Below are 9093 nucleotides of genomic sequence, written 5' to 3'. Positions count from 1 at the left end.
AGGATCTTTCTTTTTAAAATGAAAAAAAAAAAATGCCAGACCCACTCGGGTGACATAAAGAAATGTATAGCAATAAATACCTAATGTAAATACGGATTCATATAATATACGTGGGCTTTCTTAAGCTTTTTTGTATAATAAATAAAAGACACAATACATAAAAAATGCATTGTATCCAAGCAATGATGGTGATTCATGGTTAATATTTCAAACATTGACTTTTGTTTTTTACAATTTTAATTGGCATCAACAAGACATTCTTAGAAAATTGCAGTGATCATTAAGCAGAGGTCCTGACACTGAAAAATGACTATTAGCCATGTCTGATCGCTGTCTGGTAATAACATAATAATTTTGTATATCACTGTATATTTGCTACTCCTTCTTTGTTCCGTCAACCAATGTTTATTCACTTCTGTGTTTCACAGAGAGCTCATGTACAGTAGCTGCCACCATGTTAGCAACACAGCTTAATAACGTAGTTGTCGCTTTTTCTTCTGTCTGATTTTTGTGTCAAATAAGCAAGCAAGGCACTTTGACCATGTTTCCTTATACGTGTAGACTGTATGTGCGTGTATACTTTCCCTGTTTGACTACATGTCCTCATTAGCGGGCAGTGAAGCCTTATTATGACAAAATGTTGGATTTTGTGATGGTTTGAGAACTGAGCAGGACATGGATTTTTGTGTTTGTGTTATCAAATACCACTGCAGCTACAGCTACTATGCATGCTGACATGAAATCGGGAAAAAAGAAGTTATTTCATCTTATTTATATCTACCACATCATTCTACTGATATACATTATTGCACATGAAAAAATGGACAAAACAAAACAACAAAAATGTTATCTTTCCTTAATGATCACAGCTATGTCTGAGAGTAAAGTTCCAAAATCTTCAGATGCTTTGTCTTTCCAGACTAATTGAAAGTATTTGCATGCTGTCTGGCTAATGAAGGTTTAGTTTTGCATGTTACATCTAATGTTACACTAATTCAAATAAAAGCTTGGCTTCTGCCTCCATCCTGACATTTTGTTCTCCTGTATCAAAATGGCCATTACAGGAAGTGAAGTAACCTAATTAGCTCCTACAAGATCTGATATATGACCTTCCTCCTGTACTCAGAGTGCAAATCAAAGCTGCACATCTTCTAATCAGATATATTGTGCCTAATTACCAAGACATTGAGTTAATTTCTACAGGTAGGCTTTATCTGCATGCTGGTCACGAATACAGATTTCACACACAGCCGTTGGCAGTCTGACAAACTGGAAGATGTCAAAAAGATGAAAATATTTGAGGGGGGGTGGGGGGAGAAAAAGAAAAACAGCACACTTTTTCTGTAATTAACATCCAAAAAAATAATAATAATGCTGTCAGACTGTATATTCGCATCTAGGAATGCTCAGGACATGAGTTGACATTGTTATGAGAATAATAATCAGGCATAGATATCACAAAATCTACCAAAATTCATGTAAAGGTCAACTCAATTATACAGATGGACTGTCAAGCAGTCACGGTCTGCATAAAACGCATGACATAAGTGTAAACATGGGACGTTGTAGAGCAACACTACTGCTGTCGTACTTGCAAATAGTCAAGGTGATGAAGGCAGAGAAGGGAAAATCCACAGGAACTGAAATTCAGGCTGAATATATAACCTACATCTATGGGAAAAAAAGTGTTTTTGACATGGCTCAGTAAAAAGCATGTTTCAGATTTTCAGTAAGCTGGAAATCCTGAAATCATGTGTTTATGTGAGTGTGCTTGGCACTAATCCATTGTGTAACCCGGTTTGAACTTTGTGTAAGAGAAAACTAGTTTCACAAAAAAAAAAAAAATTTTACAATCATTTCATATGTGAAATCCAAAACCCATTACAACTACGTGATTTATTTTCATTACATAACCTTGGCCTATTGAGACTGATGCTGTAATTCCACTATAACTAAAAAACGAAACAAACAAATACATACAATTAAAATAAGGAGCGACTCCTGAGCTCCCTCTTAGCAAAAGGGAGCAATAAAGAAACAAGTCTCGATCGAGACTGACACAGAGACTGAAATTAGTCCTTAAAAAAAGTTTAGCCTTCTTATCACACCATAAATCAGATGGAGGGGAATTAAAAGAAGAACAAAATAATAGCAACAAATGCGGCACATCATGCTGCTCCTTAACTATCCATACTGAACCCTCTTCACGGCAGGCGATCGAAAGCATAATAACTTTCACCGCCTCTCATAGTCACCTAGAGGAACATTGGGATGCTTTTCAATATATTTTTTTATTATGCCTGCTGATTCCATCATTAACCTTAAAAAAAGCAAGATGGCTAAAGGATTGCCTATGTTCTGGCAGTGACAATGGAAATAGTATGGAGAAGCGACTGTCCTTTAAATAAAAAATTAAAAAAAAAAAAAAACAGAGACGAAAGTAAGCACCAGGGCAGTAGTACCCGTGCTCTATTATCCTCTTTCTCTGTCTTTGTGGAGGTTTGAACTCAGGGCGAGATGGAGAACAGCCAAACAAGGAGGGATCAAGCTAGGCTGGAATTACCACATTAATGGGGAACAGATGGACTTTGGCCTGAGACATGATTGCAGATATAGTGCGACCCTGCCGAGACCAAGCCCTGTCCAGCGGTGCTCTGTCAAGGGACTTGCTAATGATTGATATGCTGGCCATTTGCGAAAGATCTAAAGCCTAGCTTTAGTGACAGGATCCTTGTTTCGATTATCTAAATATCTTATCTGTCAAGCTTCTTTAACAATAAACTACTGTATATACAGTAGCATATATACTGTCTGATATCGCAGGTCTGTACAGCCCTCTCAACAGCTAAAACTGAATTCGAAAGAAGTTAACTGTCTCTCATCTCCTCATGGTTGACCTTTCGTTTCTGCTACTTGAGATGTGGGATTCTCCATGTTTTTATTATGTTCTTCTGACTTACTGAAGTTTCTCTCTGCTTTTCAAACAGTGGCACTCCTTCAATTCAACCATCATTCAGCGAGGTCCAATTTTCAAGCACGGTCTGTGGCTGCCTGAATTTGAGCCGCTCCAGATTTTAATCAAAGCAAAAATAATGAGCTCAGGAGAAAGAAAGTGCTGGCAGTGCTTGGACTTCTTCTGCTTAACATCTAATTCCACTTTTTCCCCATTATTTTATTCCTTCATTTTTCGTTTTGGTAAATGTAAACAAACGCCCACAAAAAAATAGAGAGAGTGACCAATCAGCAGTTATGACCGTGATGCCTTCCCTAAGGTTCAGGGAAGCTTGCCATGATGGCTGACTCACTAATGAACTAATCACCTTGGGGCCTTCTTCTTGGTTTACTTAAACAAGCAGGGAAGTTATGCACACATGCCAAAGCAAGAGCTTGCACATGTACGCGACTGACCCATAGCCATGCACATGGTGGCTGTTCAGCTCTCTTTAGCTGCAAGTATAAAGAGGGAGCATATGTTTTATGTCGTTCTAGCGAGGCCCAAGATGGCCACTGTGATGAAAGGGAAAGCAGAGATCTGCCCAGTTGAAAGCAGCTCATCTGTCTGCTCTCTGCTTATTGTTTTTCGCTGATGATAAAAGGAGCCCTAATGCCTTGTCATCGCAATTAGAAGGGAAAACATGGCACTCTGGCTCCAAATTAACCACGATGCATCCCGAGGAACCTTAGAGGAGGGGAAAATGCTTAAACAAAGATCATGCATGCCCGACATGGTGCTTTGTAAAACATCTGTTCTTCTGGGATAACTCACACAAAATGAGATGATTGCTCTTTTTCAGTGGCAGTACTCTAGAGGAACATGGGGTTAAGTATCATGCTTAAGTTTGTAGTCTTATTCTCAGGCCTGTGAGCAGATTGGCAGCCTACTATATTCTCACAGAAAGTGCAGGTGGGTTCTTACATTAAAGGTCACCGACTAGACAGAAGCGATTAGTCCTTCCTTCAGTGGCGTGTCACCATTATTTTCACAATACTACTCAGTTCGAGGTTGAATGCCACCTGCTTCGTGTTTTGTTTTTCACACTGATGTCTAGCAGCTGTGGAGGAAACTGAGGGGAGGTTACCAGAACATGAAAGACCAGCAGTATTAACTAATTGACAGTCGTACCCATTTTCTGTTCGCCTAGTTGCAAATGGAGGACAGAATGAGCACCAACTCGTGATGAGCCTGACATTCTGATATTCTAAGCTTTCCAAGCTGTGCATTAAGAGCAGCAGTTAAAACCAGAAGCTTATCTAATATTTACAAATTAATTAATATTAGATGCCAAAATACATTGGGATTGGTTCATGTTCAGCTGTTAAAAACAACAACAAGAGCAGCATCAACAAATATTCAGTTATTGCTGGTGTATAATGTACAGTATACAGTAAGACAAATCCCTCCTTTGAGCCCTACGTTTGTTATTTTCCTCCATCTGTAGAGCATATTTTAGGAGGTAGAAGGAAACTGGAGTTGTGAGAAACTCCATGTGCAGACTGTAACTGGGGTAAGTCAGTGAAGCCTCAACACTACCTGCCGCACCATCCACCATCATTAAGCCTTAAAATGTATGCAATTTTTTTGCAGTTATATATTTATACAGTATGTGCTGCATATTAATGATCCTAATTAATGATTAATGCCAGCAGGTTTAGAATTAATTAATTTAGATCCATATAACAATATAGTCAAGCCCTGCCAGCCCATTCTTCCTCCTGAGCTTGTTATTTTTGCTTTGATTAAAATGCTACATATTTCATACAGTTATATACAGTATATATAAGTTGTATAAAGTATGTAGCATTTTAAAAGGTGTTAGGTACACTAAACTATAAAGTACAGTATGTAGCATTTTAAAAGCAGAAGCTAAACTAACATTTGCAGCAATACAATATGTAATTAATATTATATGACAAATAAATTGGGATTGTTTCATGTTTAGCTGTTAAAAACACCAACAACAACAAGAGCAGCAACAACAACAAATAATCAGTTATTACTGCTCTATCATGTACAAGACAAATCCCTCCTTTAAGCCCTTCCTTAATTAGATATAATTTATATATAATGCTTAATGCTTATTATTTAATTATTTAGTCATTAATGGGACCGCTGTGTGCTGTGGAGTCTTCGTCAAGTTTTTGGCAGCAGATCATTTGGGTGCTGTGGATTGTGGGGTGGGGCCTCTGTGAATTAGATTTGTTTGCCTGGCACATTCAACCGATGCTAGATCAAATTAAAATCTGGATTCTTTAGCTGCTGGACCAACTTGAGGCAGGCTTTGGTGCACTGGGCGTTCAGCATTGATATTTTTCCACAGTTTGTTCTGCATTGGCTTCCGTTGTATGGAGTCAGACCAGACAGATTAGCCTTTTCTCCCACAGGCATAGATGGGGCTTGGGTGTCCATGATCCCATCACAGGTAACTGGTATATTATCATGATAATCAATATTGTTCACCTGGTGGTGGTGTTAATGTTATGGACAGTAGGTGTGAATGCCACAGTCTTAAAAAGAGATTCGCAAACACATCTGGTTGTAGGGCCAGCTGTCGTCATACACTTGACCATATAGTGTATAGTTATTGTAATACAACAATGGATTGCACAATAATATTTGCAATATAACACTTAAGCAATGCCATGAGAGGGCTCCAGGGGGTAATTGCACATTTTCTATTTATTAACCTTTAATAATATTGTTCAAAATTAACCTTTTTCGATTAGCTTTTTAGACCTGGTAGACTAAACCCTACCATTACTGACCCAGCAACAATATAGTACTGAAGAAACCTATGTAGTTAAGGAACGAAAAAAGACGTTTAGACCCAGTAAGTCCTGAGAGGTTAAGGGGTTAATTTCAATTTCAAGATATATATAAGCTATAAAAGATGGCCACGCCCATTTAAGCCAGAGAAAATGAATCGACTTCCTAAGCTAAATCCATCTTTTAACAAACAGTTGTCAGAAAGATTTGGAAAGGTTAATGCTCTATTTACAGCTTGTAAGAATTGTTGTTATCTACAAAATCAAGTTTTTTCCTCCTTTCAGCTGATCCATGGAGCTGTTTTAGCATGAAGCCAGGATGCTGGTATGAGAAACAAGGCATGAAGGAAGGTGAGGCAGGAGCAGCAGGGACACAAGCTTAATATCCCACATCCATCTCTGCTGAGTGGTCTCACGCTGTCTCATCACATTGCACCACGAGCTCACTATTAAACGGGTTGCAGGATTGAGGGGGTGGGGAAGGGAACAGGCAGGGTCCTCTCAACAAAATGTCTCATCTTGGTCTCAATACAGAAGGGAACTATTGGAATTGTTCTTCGGAGGTTTTAAAATTGGACACTAATCTTGATGTTAAGAAAAAAATTAAATTTAATTGGAACAACTGTGTGCCTTCTCCAAAAAGAGACCATTGTGCATATGAAATATATTGAATGATGATATAAATGAATTGAAAAAAAAAAAACTGATTTAAAATTTAGAAATATTTATATTCCACTAATTCGCAATCAGTGTATATTTTTTAAGCTATTAGGTATAGCTTAGGTGGCGAATTAAAAAAGCACGATTGATACGTACTGTATATGTTAAAGAACAATCCACAAACACAACAACAAGAACAACAACAATAATATTAAATGGATACTGACAGATATATAGAAAATACATTAGGAGTTTCCCCTCCTTCCTCATATCGAGCCTTTGTGCTGGCTCATTTTTCACAGGTTACGCTCTTATCAGTCTGCTTCATATTTGCACTGTTGCAACTCACGTCAAAGCATCAACTGAGAGTTGGTTTGGCTTCGGAGATGCGCCGTAATTTACAAGATTGATAATATCTGGCTTGCTGTGCTCTAATCACTTGGCTGATTGTAATAAAATCTGGCAATAAACTGAGCTGGAACGTTGTGCAGTCTGTGGACGAGACCCAGAATGCTTGCCTGCTCTTTCATCATGTGGTTCGTAGTGATGTACAAGATTATTCTATATACTTTCCAGTCTTAATTATATCTAAGTGTAATGAAAATTCTTTGGAAAACTCTGCTTGGAGGGGAGAAGCTGCTCATAACTAAAGATTTAGATTGGAATGAATAACAACACCCTCATTTCAATATTGTATATTTAGTTAACTCTGAGTGAATACTGGGAGGGTAAATGATTTAAATGATTTATTTATTTATTTTGCTTATAATGAAGAGTCCTCATTTTATTAGACTGCTAAGCCTTTTTTTTTTTGCAGAATAACTAGGTTTAGTTTACGGTATTATCGTGTAAAGTTTAGAAATTGCACTGGCTGTTTTATGTATTGCTTAAAAACTGTGTTTTCTGACACTGCAATTCTACTTCATTTGCATTTGCATTATATAAACCTGTGCATGTAACCTGTGGAATTGACTTTGTAACCCTGCTAATAGGTAATTAACAGACTGGTGTACAGCTCCGGAACTTGAAACTACGGCTTTATACTAACTTAAAATCAGTCTTTAAATCCACACAAATAAATCCAAATAATTTACTGCAGCACACAGTGACTATTGCATATTTCAAGCACTGTACTGACTTTTGATAGTGGGCATACAAAACAATCCACTCAGACTCCTTTTGGCCATCATTTGGCTAGAAACCCTGGAAAATGACAGAGTAAACAAGATTTATTGGAAATGAAACAAGCCATGTCTCTGTACACAATGAAACACATGTATTCCATTCTCCAAGTGGTCACAGTGAAGTCACTGTTTACTCTATCATCAGGATTTGGTGTATTTTGGCGATGTGCATGTGATTACTGAATTAGAACCCAATTTTTGTGCATATGAAAGTATTTCTCTAAACCCGAACAAGTATTTAAACTCCACTTTACCAAACATAGTGCTGTCTATCATCTGATATGATAAATATGGTCATGACAGGGTTACATTTTATAGAGAGTAGAAATAATAGATGATACTAACATGTTGCAAACATTTGACATTCTTTCATATAGAATTTAACAAGCATTTAATGCTTGTGAAAATAAAAGTTCATTTTGGCTGCAGCACAAATAGTAAAAACTGTAAAAAAAAAAAAAAAACAAAAAAATATTCTGACACTGTTTTCTAGGGCAGGTAGAAGTAACAAGGGCAGAACAGCATGCGCGAGGATGCTCCCTGTGTCGACACACAGTTATAATAGCAGTCTCAGCTGGGGCCGTGCTTTTTCCCAGAGCAGAAAAACAATAAGACAGGTCTGGACACTCCTGTCAAGGGGAATCGGAATAAAACACACAAGCACCGAGTAGATTGTAGGCACCCAACACTAGCATTGTGGCATGGACAATACCTCTGGGAGTAATTCCTCTTCATGGGGTCTGATTCCCCTGTCACTGCTAACCACTAGCCATGCTGATAGCCAGTGTCGACAAGTGACAACCCTACAATGGCTGCCTTCCGTAGCTCTGCAGAGGGTCACTCACCCCGGCATGGCTACGCCTGGAATCTGCATTAATTGGGACAAAAGAGATACCTAGGGGGTTATAAGTGTACAAAAAAGGTTTTTGGTGTTGAGGTGATATCTGTCCCAACATAGGACCACCCACCAAATTCCTATTCCTTGCAAGTAAGGTTTCAGAAATTCAATCCTGATCTTACAATGCAAATGGGTCATGAATAAGACAAAATGGCGACGAAGAACTGTTTCAGTCTTCTGCTGAAAGCAACCTATGGTTGATATTTCCATATATTACAAATGTATAATGCATTAGATGAACTTCAGTCATGCAGTACCATTCATTAAGTATCACACTGCCTGAGGAGGAACTGGTAAAGAGCAGATCCAACTTTTCTGTTTGTTCACTTGTGGCAAACACTCATTAGTCTGTGCATAAGGCAAGAAGCACAGCATTACTGTAGTTCGATCCAGAATTTTTTCCCCTATTCTTATCAATTTTTTTTTTCTTCCTGACACTTTTATAAGCTTTGGAGGCCTGAATAATTAAATCTAATTAAATCAAGGGATTACACAATTACCCAAATTATGGCCTGTGCAGCTGTGTTCACTGATTTAAATTTTTGAAATGTAAAAATTGTGACGCATTCATCATTTTACCATGGTTTT

This window comes from Clarias gariepinus, chromosome 15, assembly GCF_024256425.1.
Source record: "Clarias gariepinus isolate MV-2021 ecotype Netherlands chromosome 15, CGAR_prim_01v2, whole genome shotgun sequence".
NCBI classification, from domain to species: Eukaryota; Metazoa; Chordata; class Actinopteri; order Siluriformes; family Clariidae; genus Clarias; species Clarias gariepinus.
Note: the sequence above shows the minus strand (reverse complement) of the source record.